Source organism: Rhincodon typus, chromosome 7, assembly GCF_021869965.1.
Source record: "Rhincodon typus isolate 14 chromosome 7, sRhiTyp1.1, whole genome shotgun sequence".
Taxonomy (NCBI): domain Eukaryota; kingdom Metazoa; phylum Chordata; class Chondrichthyes; order Orectolobiformes; family Rhincodontidae; genus Rhincodon; species Rhincodon typus.
The window spans coordinates 37641171-37655516 of record NC_063338.1 but is presented as its reverse complement, the minus strand read 5'-3'; the positions used below and the strand labels follow the sequence as shown (position 1 = coordinate 37655516).

Below are 14346 nucleotides of genomic sequence, written 5' to 3'. Positions count from 1 at the left end.
TCATGGGATTCTTTAATGAGTGTTGCTGGCACACCAGTAGTCATTGCTCCTCGCTTTAGGGGAGGTCCTGAATGAACAATTCACCAGTGAGAGGGACCTTGATGTTTGTGAGGACAGCACGAAACAGGCAGATATGCCTGAACAAGTTGATGTTAGGAAGGAGGATGTGCTAGAAATTTTGAAAAACATGAACATAGATAAGTCCCCTGGGCCAGACAGGATATACCCAAGGTTAGTTCAGGAAGCGAGGGAAGAGATTGCTGCGACTTAAGCAATGATCTTTGCGTCCTCACTGTCCACTGGAGTATGACCAGATGATTGGAGGGTGGCAAATGTCATTCCCTTGTTCAAGAAAGGGAATAGGGATGATCCTGGAAATTACAGACTGGTCAGTCCTGCTTCTGTGGTGAGCAAATTATTGGAGAGGATTCTGAGAGATAGTATTTATGAGTATTTGAAAAAGCACAGCTTGATTAGAAATAGTCAGCATGGCTTTGTGAGGGGCAGGTCATGCCTCACAAGCCTTATTGAATTCTTTGAGGATGTGACAAAACACATTGATGAAGGTAGAGCAGTGGATGTGGTGTATGTGGATTTTAGCAAGGCATTTGATAATTCCCCATGGTAGAATCATTCAGAAAGTAAGGAGGCATGGGATTCAGGGAAATTTGGCTTTCTGGATACAAAACTGACTGTCCAATAGAAGACAGAGAGTGGTAGTAGATGAAAAGTATTCAGCCTAGAGCTTGGTGACCAGTAGTGTTCAGCAGGGATCTGTTCTGGGACCTCTGCTCTCTGTTATCTTTATAAATGACTTGGATGAGGAAGTGGAAGGGTGGGTTAGTAAGTTTGCCGATGACATGAAGGTGGGTGGAGTTGTGGACAGCGTGGAGGGCTGTTGTAGTTTGCAACGGGACATTGACAGGATGCAGAGCTGGGCAAAGAAGTAGCAGATGGAATTCAACCCAGAAAAGTGTGAAGTGATTTATTTTGGAAGGTCGAAGTTGAATGCAGAATACAGGTTAATGGCAGGATTCTTGGCAGTGTGGAGGAACGGAGGGATCTTGGGGTACACGTCCATAGATCCCTCAAAGTTGCTACCCAAGTTGATAGGGTTGTAAAGAAGGCATATGGTGTGTTGGCTTTCATTGGCACGGGAAGTGTGTTTAAGAGCCACGAGATTATGCTGCAGCTCTATAAAACCCTGATTAGACCATACTTTGAATACTGTGTTCAGTTCTGGTCACCTCATTATAGGAAGGATGTGGAAGCTTTAGAGAGGGTGCAGAGGAGATTTTCAAGAACGTTGCCTGGACTGGAGGGCAGGTCTTATGGGGAAAGGTTGAGGGAGTTAGGGCTTTCTTCATTGGAGCAAAGAAGGATGAGAGATGACTTGATAGAGGTGTACAAGGTGATGAGAGACATAGATAAAGTGGATAGCCAGAGACTTTTCCCCAGGGCAGAAATGACTATTATGAGGGGGCATAATTTTATGGTGATTGGAGGAAGATATAGGGGAGATGTCAGAGGTAAGTTCTTTACACAGAGAGTGGTGGGCATGTGGAATGCGCTGCCAGCAGTGGTAGTGGAGTCAGATACTTTAGAGACTTTTAAGCGACTCTTGGATAGGCACATGGAGGATAGTAAAATGTAGGGTATGCAGGGTAGTTTGATCTTAGTAGGATGATAGGTCAGCACAACATCGTGGGCAAAGGGCCTGTATTGTGCTGTACTGTTCTATGTTCTGTGTTCTAACTGCCATTGAGAAGACAGTGGTGAGCTATTTTCTCAAACTGCTACGTCCCATGAGGTGTATGTTCACCCACAATGCTGTTTAGAAAAGGAGTTCTAGAATTTTAATCCCATGACAATGAAGGAATAACGATATAGTTCCAAGTCAGGAAGGAATGCTAGGAGGGGAATATGCAGCTGATTGTATTTCTGTACATCTACTGCTCTTGTCCTTCTAGGCAGTAGAGGGTATATGTTTGGAGGGTGTTGTTGAAGGAGCCTTGGCAGGTTACTTCAATGCATCTTGAAGATGGTATACACTGCAGCCACTACACCACATGTGGAGACATTGAATCTTGACTGTGAATGGGTACCAAACAAGGGGGTTTGCTTTGCATTGACTGGTGTTATATTTCTTGAGTGTTATTGGAGATGGAGCCATCTAGGCATGTGGAGAGTACTCCATGATACACCTTAATACTCCTGACTTGCACTTCATAGAAGGTGGACTGTTCTGAGGAGACAAGAGGTGAACTACTCTTCATAGAATTCCCTGTCTCTGGCTTGTTCTTGCAGCCACAATCTTTATATGACAGGTAAAACTCAGTTTCTGGTCAACGGTAGCTCCCAAGATATTGATAATGGGAGGATTCATTGATGGTAATTTTATTGGATGTCAAAGGGAGATGTTTACATTCTCTCTTGATGGAGACAGTGATTAACTTGTGTGGTGCAATTGCTCGCATCTTACACATCTCCTACAAACTGAAGCCAGAAAGTTGTCAACGTCTTGCTGCATATGGATGCAGTCTGTTCAGTATGTGTGGAGTTACAAATGGAAGTCCCACCCTCTGCAACTGCTGGCTAATCTGGTGGACGTCCCCTTCTTTCTTGCCTTTTCCTCATCTGGACCAGGAAAAAACAGTTTACCCATTCCTGCCCATCTGTCCACAATTACTATACTTTGGTACAGGCAGCATATTATTCAGATCGGTAGGTTTATTGACAAGTTTACATTACCTTTAACTATTTATGTCAATATGACAGGGTGGGTTGCCAATTTTGGCCCCCACCAACCTAGTGTATTATAAAGGTGAGCATGGGACTGAGTTAGAGGCTGATGGTTGAGCTATTTGACCAATTCTACCTGTTCCCATGCTGTAAACACGACAAGGGGGCATGCAAAATCCAGCCCAGTGGCAGAAAACATCCAGAACAACCACAGACTTGTTGATCTCCCAATGTATCTTTGGCAAAAATCCTGCAGATGTTTGTCCATATCTTGGTAAATCAGCCAACTTTCAAAAATGTTCTATTTATTCATTTCAATGTTCAAAAGCATTATGCAAACTCAAACTCATACAATCTATGTAAAACATAGATTAAACTGTTTTATTATCAAAAGCAATCTCATGAACATGCATGCTTTTTTTCTTGAGTTGCTAAAAGCCTGTTGAACTCTGCTGTGACTTTTATGAGCAGAGAAATTTCAGCAGTCACTTTGATGTTGCTCGAGTTTATGACAGTAAAACTTTCATCAGGCCTTTCTGCTTTCATGTCAGATCAGTGGACACAACGAGGCTTTCTACATGGGTGCCAGAACACCTACTATTTATGTGACTTCAAATAGGCTTTGGAATGCATGCACGTATCATACGTTTGGCTAGTAAGGCTTTTACTTAAACCAACCTGGCATAGTGAAATGTAGCTGAACAATCAATGTGGTATGTTGACATAAAATAAAGAAACAGCAATATTTTAGGGTAGGGGAATTCAAGACTGGAGGGCTTAGGTTCGAGGTGAGAGATGGCAGATTTAAAAGGGACTTGAGGGGCAACTTTTCACACAGAGGGTGGTGCATATATGGAATAAACTACCAGAAGAAGTGGTAGATGCAGGTGCAGTTACAACATTTGAAAGACATTTGACAGGTACATAAATAGGAAAGGTTTAGAAGGATATGGGTCAAACACAAGCAAATGGGACTAGCTTAGATTGAGAAACCTGGTCAGCATGGAGGAGTTGGACTGAAGGGTCTGTTTCTGTGCTCTATGACTCTCTGACTCTGTGAGTTTCGCTGTATCAATTACCCATCCTTAAATGCCAATTTTAGAAGGAAGTTATGGAGCAACCTCATGTCTGAGGTCACATATAGGCCTGTCAAGTCAAGATAGCAGATTTCCTCCCCAAAGGACATTAGTGAGACAGATGGGAGTTTTCCCACATGGTTACCAACACTGAAATTAGGCCATTAATTCAAATTTATTTATTGAATTTAAATTTCCCCAGCTACCATGGTGGAATTTGAACTCATGTCCCAAGAGCATTACTTCAAGCCTAGTAACATTACCACTTTACTGCTAGTGCAATATGTCAGGTTAATTCAAGCAAGTAAACAAATTAAATGGTCGATAATAACAGCAAAGGAGATCAAAATTTCAAAGGAACATACGAGTCATAATGTTACTGCATTATAATGGACTATTGATTATTAGCATCAGCAGTGAATGCTTTATTTATGCAAATATGTCTAGACTGTAGAAAATACTTTTGGTTCATTTTAAAACAAAAACAAATGTTTAAGACAAACTGAGATTACAAAAATACATTGAACTTTAAACATTAAGTTCATTAGATTTACATCATGATCCTGCAGAAATTACAACAGTTAATCTTTACAGCCAATTCTTTGTAATGAGAACTACGCCTTGACAAGTAATGCCCTGTTCTCAGCAGTACTACTTAATAAAGAGAGAATTTATCTTCACCTTAAATGCAATCACTTTTCCATTTCCTCCCATCAAAGGAGGAAAATGAGATAGAATTTTGGAGAGGTGTCAGCAGAAAATGCCAGAGAATGAGACTGAAAGCATGGCCACAAATAATGCAGCAATTACAATTTGCAATGCCAAAGCAGCCAGAATAAGATGAGCACAGATACTTTGGAGAGTTGTCAGATTGGAGGAGACTACAGCGACAGGGAGTCGGTGATGCCGTGAAGGGAATTGAAAACAAGGCTGAGAATTTTAAAATCACACACTGCTTGACCAGGAGCCAGTTAAGTACCAGAGTAATAGGGGAAGAGGTCTTGCTGAAGGTTAAGATACAAACAGCAGAGTTTTGAGTGATCTCAAGTTTATGGATGTTTAAGTTTAAGAATGTAGGAGACCAGCTTTGGAATGTGCATTGGAATAGTTGCGTCTAAAGGAAATGAATGGAATGAATGAATTCAGCAGTAGATGAGCTGAGACAGGGATGATATTGAGCAACGTTACAGAGGTTGTTAAAGACACTTTTAGAGATTGTGTAAATATGAGATTGGAAGCTTACCTACGGATCAAATGCGACATTAAAGTTGTGAATGGACTAGCTTACCTTCACAATGTTGCCAGGTAGGGTTGGAATCTATAGTCTTGTGTGGTGGCTTCTTGATTAGATAGAATGGTCAACTCAGGGAATGTGGCATCCAAGTTAGTTCATGCAAGCCTTGACCATGATCATACAGCTTCTGGATGATAATAAGGCTTAAATAGGATGGGAAGTACCCGAGACCTGTTCCTATGGCACTGCACTGCTCTGTATCAATATGTTCTGCCATGATGTGGACGAGCCAGCGTTGGACTGGGATGTACAAGGTCAGAAGTCACAAGACATCAGGTTATAGTCCAACAGGTTTATTTGAAATCACAAGTTTTTGGAGCACTGCTCCTTCATCAGGTGATGTCACTTGTTGGATTGTAACCTGCTGTCGTGTGACTTCTGAATATTTTCTGCAGCAGAGAGCAAGCAGTAAAGTGCAGCTGGCCTATGATGATGGTGAAAGGAGATGTGGAAGTACTGACTCATAGAATACACAAAACAGGAGTGACCGTGGGCTATTCAGCCCATCAAGAGTGCTCCACCATTCACAATGATCATGATTGATCATCTATCTAAATGCCACGTTCCTGCTCACTCCACTTGATGCCTTTGTGCCTAGAAATTCAACTACTTCTTTCTTTAGGAAATCCAGACACTTGGCCACCATTGCCTTATATAGTAGGGATCTGAACAGGGTTATTACCCTCTGGATGAAGAAACATTCTCCTTATCTCAGTCCTAAATGGTCTAACCTGTATCCCGAGTCTGTGACCCCATATTTTAGACATTCCCCAGCCAAAGAGCTCAGCATCCTCGCAGTCAGTCTGTTCTGGCCTGTCAGAATTTTATACACTTCAATGAGATCCACTCTCACTCCTCTAACCTCCAGTGAATGTAGGTCTAGTTGACCTCATTTCTTTTGGTATGACAAACCTGCCATCCCAGAAATCAATCTGGTGAACCTTTGCTACACTCCCGCCATGGCAAGTAATTCTTTTCTTAGGTAAGGAAAACAAAATTGCACACAATACTCCAGCTGTGGTCTCACCAAGGCCCTGAACAGCTGCAGCAAGGCATCCATGCTCTGTACTTAAGTTCCCTTGAAATGACGGTCAACATTTCTTTGCCTTTCTAACTGTTGGCTGCATCTGCATGCTTGCTTTCAGTAACACCTGGGTCCCTTCGTCTATTAGCATTTCCGAAGCTACCATTTAAGTAACACTGTATTCTTTGTATAATCTGCAAACTTGGGTACATTTACATTTATTTCCCTCATCCAAATCATTGATATATTGTGAATTGCTGGGGCAAAGGCAATGATCCATGTGATACCCCATTACCTGCTTTCCATTCCAAAAAACACCCCTTTATTCCTCCTCTCTGTTTCTGTTAGCTAATCAATTCTCAATCTATGCCAATACTCTAGACTCATGTGCTACAATCTGGCACAATAATATCTGACATGGGGGTTTATCAAAAGCTTTATGAAAATTGAAATAAACTACATCCACTGTTCCTCCCCTTTCAAATCTACTTGTGATGTCCTTGAATACTCCAGTAGGTTTGTCAAACATGACTTTTTTTTTCATTAATTCATGTTGGCTTTGTTTAACCTAATTGATATTTTCTGAGTGTCCTGTTATTGTATCCTTTATAATAGACCCTAGCATTTTATTTACTGCTGATGTTTGTCTCTGCCTCCTTCTTTAAACAGTAAAGTTACACATCCCGCACTCCAATCTGCTGAGTCTGTTCCACGATCCATAGAATTTTGGGAGAGGACAATCAACAATAGAGTATAAAAGCAAGGAGGCAATGTTACACCTCTACAAATCATTGGTCAGACACATTTGCATTATTGTGTTCAAGAGCAGGTCAGAGGCTTGGAATGCTCCCCACATGCCTGGATGAATTCAGCCCCAACAACACTCAAGAAACTTGACACCATTCAGGACAAAGCAGCCCACTTGATTGGCACTACATCCACAAGCACCCACTCCCTCCTCCACCAACGCTCAGTAGCAGCAGTGTGTACTGTCTACAAGATGCACTGCAGAAATTCACCAAAAATCCTCAGACAGCACCTTTCAACCCCACAACCACTTTCATCTAGAAGGACAATGGCAGCAGATATATGGGAAAACCACCACCTTCAAGTTTCCCTCGAAGCCACTCACCATCCTGACTTGGAAATATATTGCCATTCCTTCACTGTCGCTGGGTCAAAATCCTGGAATTCCCTCCCTAATGGCATTGTGGGTCAACCCACAGCAGGTGGACTGCAGCGGTTCAAGAAGGCAGCTCACCACCACCTTCCCAAGGGCAACTAGGGATGGGCAATAAATGCTGGCCAGACAGCAATGCCCACATCCCACAAAATGAATAAATTATAAAAAAAAGCTCTGGGCACCTTATATAAGGAAGGATGTTACAGGCCTGAAGACAGTTCAAAAGAGATTTACCAGAATAATACCAGGAATGAAGGATATTAAATACAAGGAAAGATTAGGGAAACTGGGCTTATTCTTCTTGAGGCTGAGAAGATTAAGAGATGACCTTATTCAAAATTATGAATGATTTTGACAAGGTAAAGAAGAATATTCTGTTTTCATTAGTTAGTATGGCAGTAACTAGAGGTCACAATTTTAAGATTGTCAGCAAGCGAGCTAGGAGTAAGATCAGGAGAAACTACTTTACTCAGAGTTATTAGGATTTAGAATGTGCTGCCTGGGAGAGTGGTGGAGGTGGATTCCATATGAGGTTTCAAAAGCGAGCTGGATATGTATTTGAAAGTGATGAACTTTGAGGGCTACACAGAAAGGGCTGGAGAGTGGGACTAGTTCCGTAGCTCTTCCAGGAGCTGGTACAGATATGCTGGGTTGAATGGCCTCCTTCTGTACTGTAAAATTCTATGATTCTACGATTCTAACACATTCACTATCTGAATAACCAGTTCCTTAAGTACCTTGGGATATAGATTATGAGGTCCTGCAGATTTTCTGAATCGATATCCTTTCTCATTTTGGCACTGATTTCATTCTTTACTCACAATGCTAATCTACTTCCCTTTTATTTTTGACTGTCCTTCGCAAATATTACAGAACTTGGAATATTCAGTTCCCTGATCACCCTACAGCCATGTATCCGTAAGCCGAACCATATCTAACCTGTTTGCAATTATATGCACTGTTAATTCATCCATTTTACTGTGAATGTTTCATGCATTCAGATACAGCACTTTTAGATTTGTCTCTTTAACATGTATCCACATCATTTTTCTACTATGGTCCTATTTACTGCTAGCCCTTGTTTCCTCTACTTTTTCTTTCTACTCTTCTATTTTTCATTTCTAACTTTGTTGCCTTTCTTGTATGTTTCTTCTCAGGTTCCCATTCCCTACCACTCTAGTTTAAACCCTTGCCCACAGTACTAGTGAATGCCCTTGTGAGAGTATTCATCCTAGTTCTGCTGGAGTGCAACATGCTCAGCTTGTACAGGTTTCATCTTTCCTAGAATCAGTCCAAATGCCTCAAGAATCTAAAAACTCTTCCTCCTATACCATCTTGCCAGCCAGATGACCCTTTGTACTGGGAGTAATCCTCAGTTTATGATCTTTGATGTCCTGTTTTTCATTTTATTTCCTAGCAGCTATATTCTGCTTGTAAGCCCTTATCTCTCTTTTCACCTATATTTTTGATTCAGACATAGACTAAGACCTCTGGCTGTTCACCCTCCCATTTCAGAATGTCCTGGAGCTGCTGGGTGACCTTGGCACCAGGAATGCAACATATCATCTTGGTGTCATATCTATGGACAAAGAAACATTTCTCTGTTCCCCCGACAATAGAATTCCCTATTGCTATTGCTCTTCCACTCTTCCCCGTCCGCCCGTGTGGATGAGCCACTTCTGGTGGCATGGGGTGTGACTCTCACTGCATTCCCTAAGAAGCCATCTCCCACAATAGTATCCAAAATGGAAAATCTGTTAGTGAGAGAGAAGGATCCAGGGGATGCCTATCCTACCAGCCTAGTACTTTCATTCTGATTGCTGGTCATTCAGTCCTTAACTTGGATGGTTGGTTTACGATGCAGTGTGATGCTAACACCATGGGTTCAATTCTTGCATGGGCTGAGTTTACCATGATAGGACTCTCCATCTCAATCTGTCCCCTCATCTGAGGCATGGTGACCCTCAGGTTAAACTGCCACCAGTCATTTCTTTCTCTCTCTCATGAGAGAACAGCCCTATGGTCTGATAGGACAATGGCCACATTGTCTTTATTCTTTCTAAGCAATGTAACCACTTCACTGTATGTGTTCTGTATGAAAATCTCAGCCTTGAGGTGCTCCATAGTGAACCCAGTCACTGCTCCAAATCCGAAATATGGATTTCGAGCAGCTGCTACTGTGGCTATCTCTGTACGTGCAGTCACTCCAGACACTGGAAGTGTTAGATTTGATTTGATTTGATTACAAGAACATACAAATCATAAGGTGCTTAGACAGAATGAGTCAGAACCTCGAGTTTAAAGTATAGTAGAAATAAACAAAGAACCTTACCTTATTTCTTATCCCTTAAACCCCGTTTAAAAACCAAGTTTTACTTTAATGAATGGACAGTAGACTCACCCATGTGTAGCTGACTGCTTATTTTGGGGTCCTTTCCTCTCCTGCTTCTTACCCAGTGAGCTTTCAGTTTTCTTTTGATTTTATTCTTTGTTTTTTTTTTCAAACTCTGCTTCCTCCTGATTGAAAGTGTTTCCTGTCGGTCTGCTTCTCTCCACTTACAATGCAAGTGCTTTTATTTCTTATTTATTATTCTAGCCAGTACCCGACATATTATCTCATCCCCAATGGACTGGGGAGCCTGCAGATGGAGCAATTTTGGGCGAGGCATTTATCAGTTCCAAAAGCTCATTGAGCAAAGTTTCTCAGTCGTCAGAGCTGGGGAACAAGAATCCTGCCTCTAGCTTTGTTGAAGCCATATGCATTGCATAGGAATAATGGAAAAACACGTCGTGTAAGGGTAATTAGGTGAGCATGATAAATTGTTATGCTTTGAAGTTTTTGTCCTTTAGTAGGCTCACATCGATTTATTTGTGCGCACCATTTTGTTGTGCTGCTTATTCTTGATTGCTGGGTGGCAAATCGCCTTTTCAGTTGCCTGTTGATGAATGAGAGGACTTGGATTTGGGGAAGAGGAATGGAGGGTTGGGCATGCAAGGTGGGGTTGTTTGCAGGACTGCTGTGTCAGTGTTATTGATACAGTAGGAATAATGACTGATGTTTTGTTCTGGCTTTGGTCCACAGGTGTAACAGAAGTTGACCTTGCATTAATAAGGGTATTGCACCAGTGATGTAATGGTGCCAGCAATGGTGGCAAGAGACCATTGATGGGTTTCTGAAGTGGTTCAATTGGCCACTGGTGGGAGAAGAGCTGATTTCAATCTCTCTGTAGCTGGAAGAATGCCACAGGGGCAGGAAAATAACAGGCACTTCACCCGAGACCCCTCTGTCATCCACTAAGTTGTACAGGGGGTTGGTTAGCTTAGTCGACTGGATGATTTGTTTGTGTGACACCTTCAGTGTGGGTTCAATTCCCACAAAGGCTGAGGTTATCATGAAGGACCCACCTTCTCAACCTCTCCTCTCACCTGAGGTGTGGTGACCCTCACATTAAACTCACCACCAGTCTCTCTCTAATGAGAATTAACTGTATGGCCCTCTGGGAATATGACAACTTTGCCTTTATTTTCTTCAATACTCCACGTTTTCACGGAGAGAAACTAATATTGTTAATTTTGGTGAAAAAAAAGATGCTGAAGGCAAAGATTTAAAATACACAGCTAGAAGGCACATGCGTTTTTGAATTCTCTACTAAAAGTGACCTTTAGAACTTAACAGAAACTTATGAAATTTTGGTTAAGCCACCCAGAATCCAACAAGAATCCAACCTGTTCTTATTTGGAAATATCAAAAGCAGGATTCTATAGTCAGAAAAAGTTAATTTTTTTGACAGTGTCAGTTTGCTTAAAGTATATTAAAACAAAGTAAAGATTTAAGGATTATCTCAGCTAAAAAATGAAAATTCTCACTCCTGTGGAACAGGAATGGGCATGTATATGAAAACATTATCATCCAAAGTATCTGTTTGAATGTTAAAGCCATCCAGCATCTGATAACCACAGTCCAAAGCCACATCATAGCTAGCGGCCTGCCTCATGGAATGAAACAATTGTTTGCAAATAGTAGGCTATAGTCTACAGTAACTAGAAATCACTGATGTCAGGTACCTCCCTTCAAACAAGGAATAGAATAAATCTTGCCTAATTGATGTAAAGGTGGACCAAAAATCTTTTATACATGTATAAAACACAAGTGTCTAGTAAGTAGTGGGCTAGGACCTATTAAGGACAAAGAGGGTGCAATATGCTACAAAGCACAGGACAAAACTAGGACATCTTCAGAGCACTACAATTCACTGTTCACTAAGGAAGAAGGTGGTTGAGAAAATATTGGCAGAAGTGATTAGTACTTGGATGGGAGACTGCCTGGGAATACCAAGCCTAGTAGGATTAAAATAGTAGGCCAGAAGACCTGGGTTCAAGTTCTATCTGCCCCAGAAGTATACCATAAATGTCTAACAAGTTGATTAAAAATATCTATATTGAAAAGGCTGGTTGTGTTTAGAGAGGATATATCACTTGGTCCACATAGCTTGCATCTTATGTTGATTGAGGAAATGGGAATAAAGATAGTGGTAAGGCTTGCGATAATCTTCCAATCTTCCCTAGATACAGAGGAGATGCCAGAATATTGGAGAATGGAAACATGACATTCTTGTTCATGAAAGGGTACAAGGTCATTTCAAGTAACGTCAGGCTGGTCAATTTAAATCTCAGTGATGGGTAAACCTTTAGAAAATGTCAACAGGCATTTGAAGAAGCTGAAGGTAATTAAGGAGAGCTGGCAAGGATTTGCAAAAGGTAGATCATGTTTGAATATCACACTGAATTGTTTGATGAAGGATAGAGAATGTTGATGAAAGATTTTCAGTAGATGCTTCCTATATGGCACCTGACAAAATACCAACTAAATGCTATTACTTCACAAACCTAAGACTGATGAAACAGAGGTTTCAGTGTCAGCTTGAGTTAAAAAAAAACCCTAAGGACATAAAACACCAAATTATGCTAAATGGTTCTCCTTCAGACTGGGGTTTATTATATGAAGTAAAAATCGAAAGAACTGCGGATGCTGTAAATCAGGAACAAAAACAGAAGTTGCAGAAAAGATCAGCAGGTCCGGCAGCATCTGTCAAGAAAAAATCAGAGCTAACGTTTTGGGTCTGGTGACGCTTCCTCAGAACTTCCTCTTCCTTGAGATGATTATGAAGTTTTGGATAAGGTAGGGGACGAAAATATGTTCCCAATCACTAATGGTATAAGGAATAGCGGACAAAGCCTAAAAGTTTAGGGCAAGAGATACAGGGAGAATGTGAGGAAGAACTTTCTCATACAGCAAGTCACGAGGATCAGGAATTCAAAGTGTAGGACAGTGGTGGAAGCAGACAAGATAAATGATTTGTAAGGAAATCGGATATGATCTTGAAGGAAATAAACCAGCAGGGCTGTGTGATAGGGTGGGGAAATGGCATTGACAGGCTTGCTGTATGAAAAGATGGCATGGACTCAGTCAGTTAAATGGTCTACTCTGTTGTACTGACTGATGCTAATTAGTGAAAACACTCAGTGCATAGTTAGCGTCACATCAGAGTAACTCACGACTAACTAATGCGAGAATTAAGAATTGATGCCTAAAAAGCATGAATTACACACTTGGCATTTTTATTCTTTATTCATTTATGGGAGGTGGGTGTCTCCAACTTGGCAAGCGTTCATTATCCATCCCTGATTGCGTGAGGATAGTCAAGGTTGCCCTTATTGCTGTGGATCTGGAGTCACATGGAGGCCAAACCAGGTAAGGACACCAGATTTCCTTCCTTTAAGGACATTTGGTAGCACAGAGCACAGAACACAGCATCTGACAGACTGATAGTACAAGTAATATTCACATGTATGCCACTCAAAGAAACCTGTTATGGCTTGTCAGTACATATCACCCCCATTAGCCTAATATTAGTAGTGGGGAAAATTGCTAATTTCAATTATAAATGATGTGATAACAGAATAATTGGAAAGCATTAATGGGTTTGCACATTGCCTGCAGAGGTTTATGAAAAGCAAATTATGCTTGCCAAATCTACTTGTGTTTTTCAAGGATGTAGCTAGTTGGATAGATAAGGAAAAACCAGTGGATGTGGTGTATTTGGATTTTCAGAAGGCTTTTGATAAGGTTCCTCATAAGAGGTTAGTGGGTACATGGTTTAGGGATTAATGTATCAGCATGGATTGAGAATTGGTGACAGACAGGAAACAGAACGAGAACAAATGGATCTTTTCTGCGCAGCAGGTAGTGACTAATGGAGTACAAAGTGCTTGTCCCAGCCATATAGTTATATAATAACCTGGATGAAGGAACCGAATGTAAAATTTCTAAGTTTGCTGATGACACAAAACTGAGCAGGATTGTGACCTGTGAGGAAGATGCAAGGAGGCTTCAAAGTAATTTAGACAAATTGAATCAATGGGCAAACAAATGGCAGATACAGTTGAATGTGGCTTAATATGAAGTTAAACACTTTAGTGTGAAGAACAAAAAGGAAGAGTATTATTTAAATAGTGATCTATATTGGGAAGTGTGGATATGAAAAAGGGATCTGGGTGTCCTTGTACACCAGTCAGTGAAAGTAGACAGGCAGGTACAGCAAGCAGTTAGGAAGACAAATGGTAGTTTGGCCTTCATTGCAAGAGGATTTAAGTTCAGAAGTAGGGGTGTATTACTGCAGTTTTATAGACCACAGTGAGACTACATGTGGGTGCAGTTTTGGGTCCCCTACCTAACAAAGGATAGATATTTTTGAACTAACCTGTTCAGGCATGTTATTACACACCTCTGGAGCAAATGGGACTTGAACCAGATCTTCTGGCTTGGAGGTAGGGACACTATCACTGTCCCACAGGAGCCCCTAAAGCTTACTGCACCTGGTATTCCCAGGTGGTCTCCTATCAAGTACTAACCTGGCCTGAGTCTGCTTAGCTTCCAAGATCTGATGTTTTCAGACTAATGTGGCTGTGAGACAGGTTCACTAGGTTGATACCAGGATGACAGAAAACGGAAAGAACTGCAGATATT

At 41.2% G+C, this 14346-nt stretch overlaps 1 protein-coding gene across 1 annotated transcript in view; it reads right to left on the bottom strand.

Annotated features, from left to right (window-relative positions):
* The window catches only part of pde1a (phosphodiesterase 1A, calmodulin-dependent), a 477849-nt gene that overhangs the window by 218186 nt on the left and 245317 nt on the right, over positions 1–14346 (bottom strand). The gene's annotated exons all lie outside the window — the stretch shown is intronic.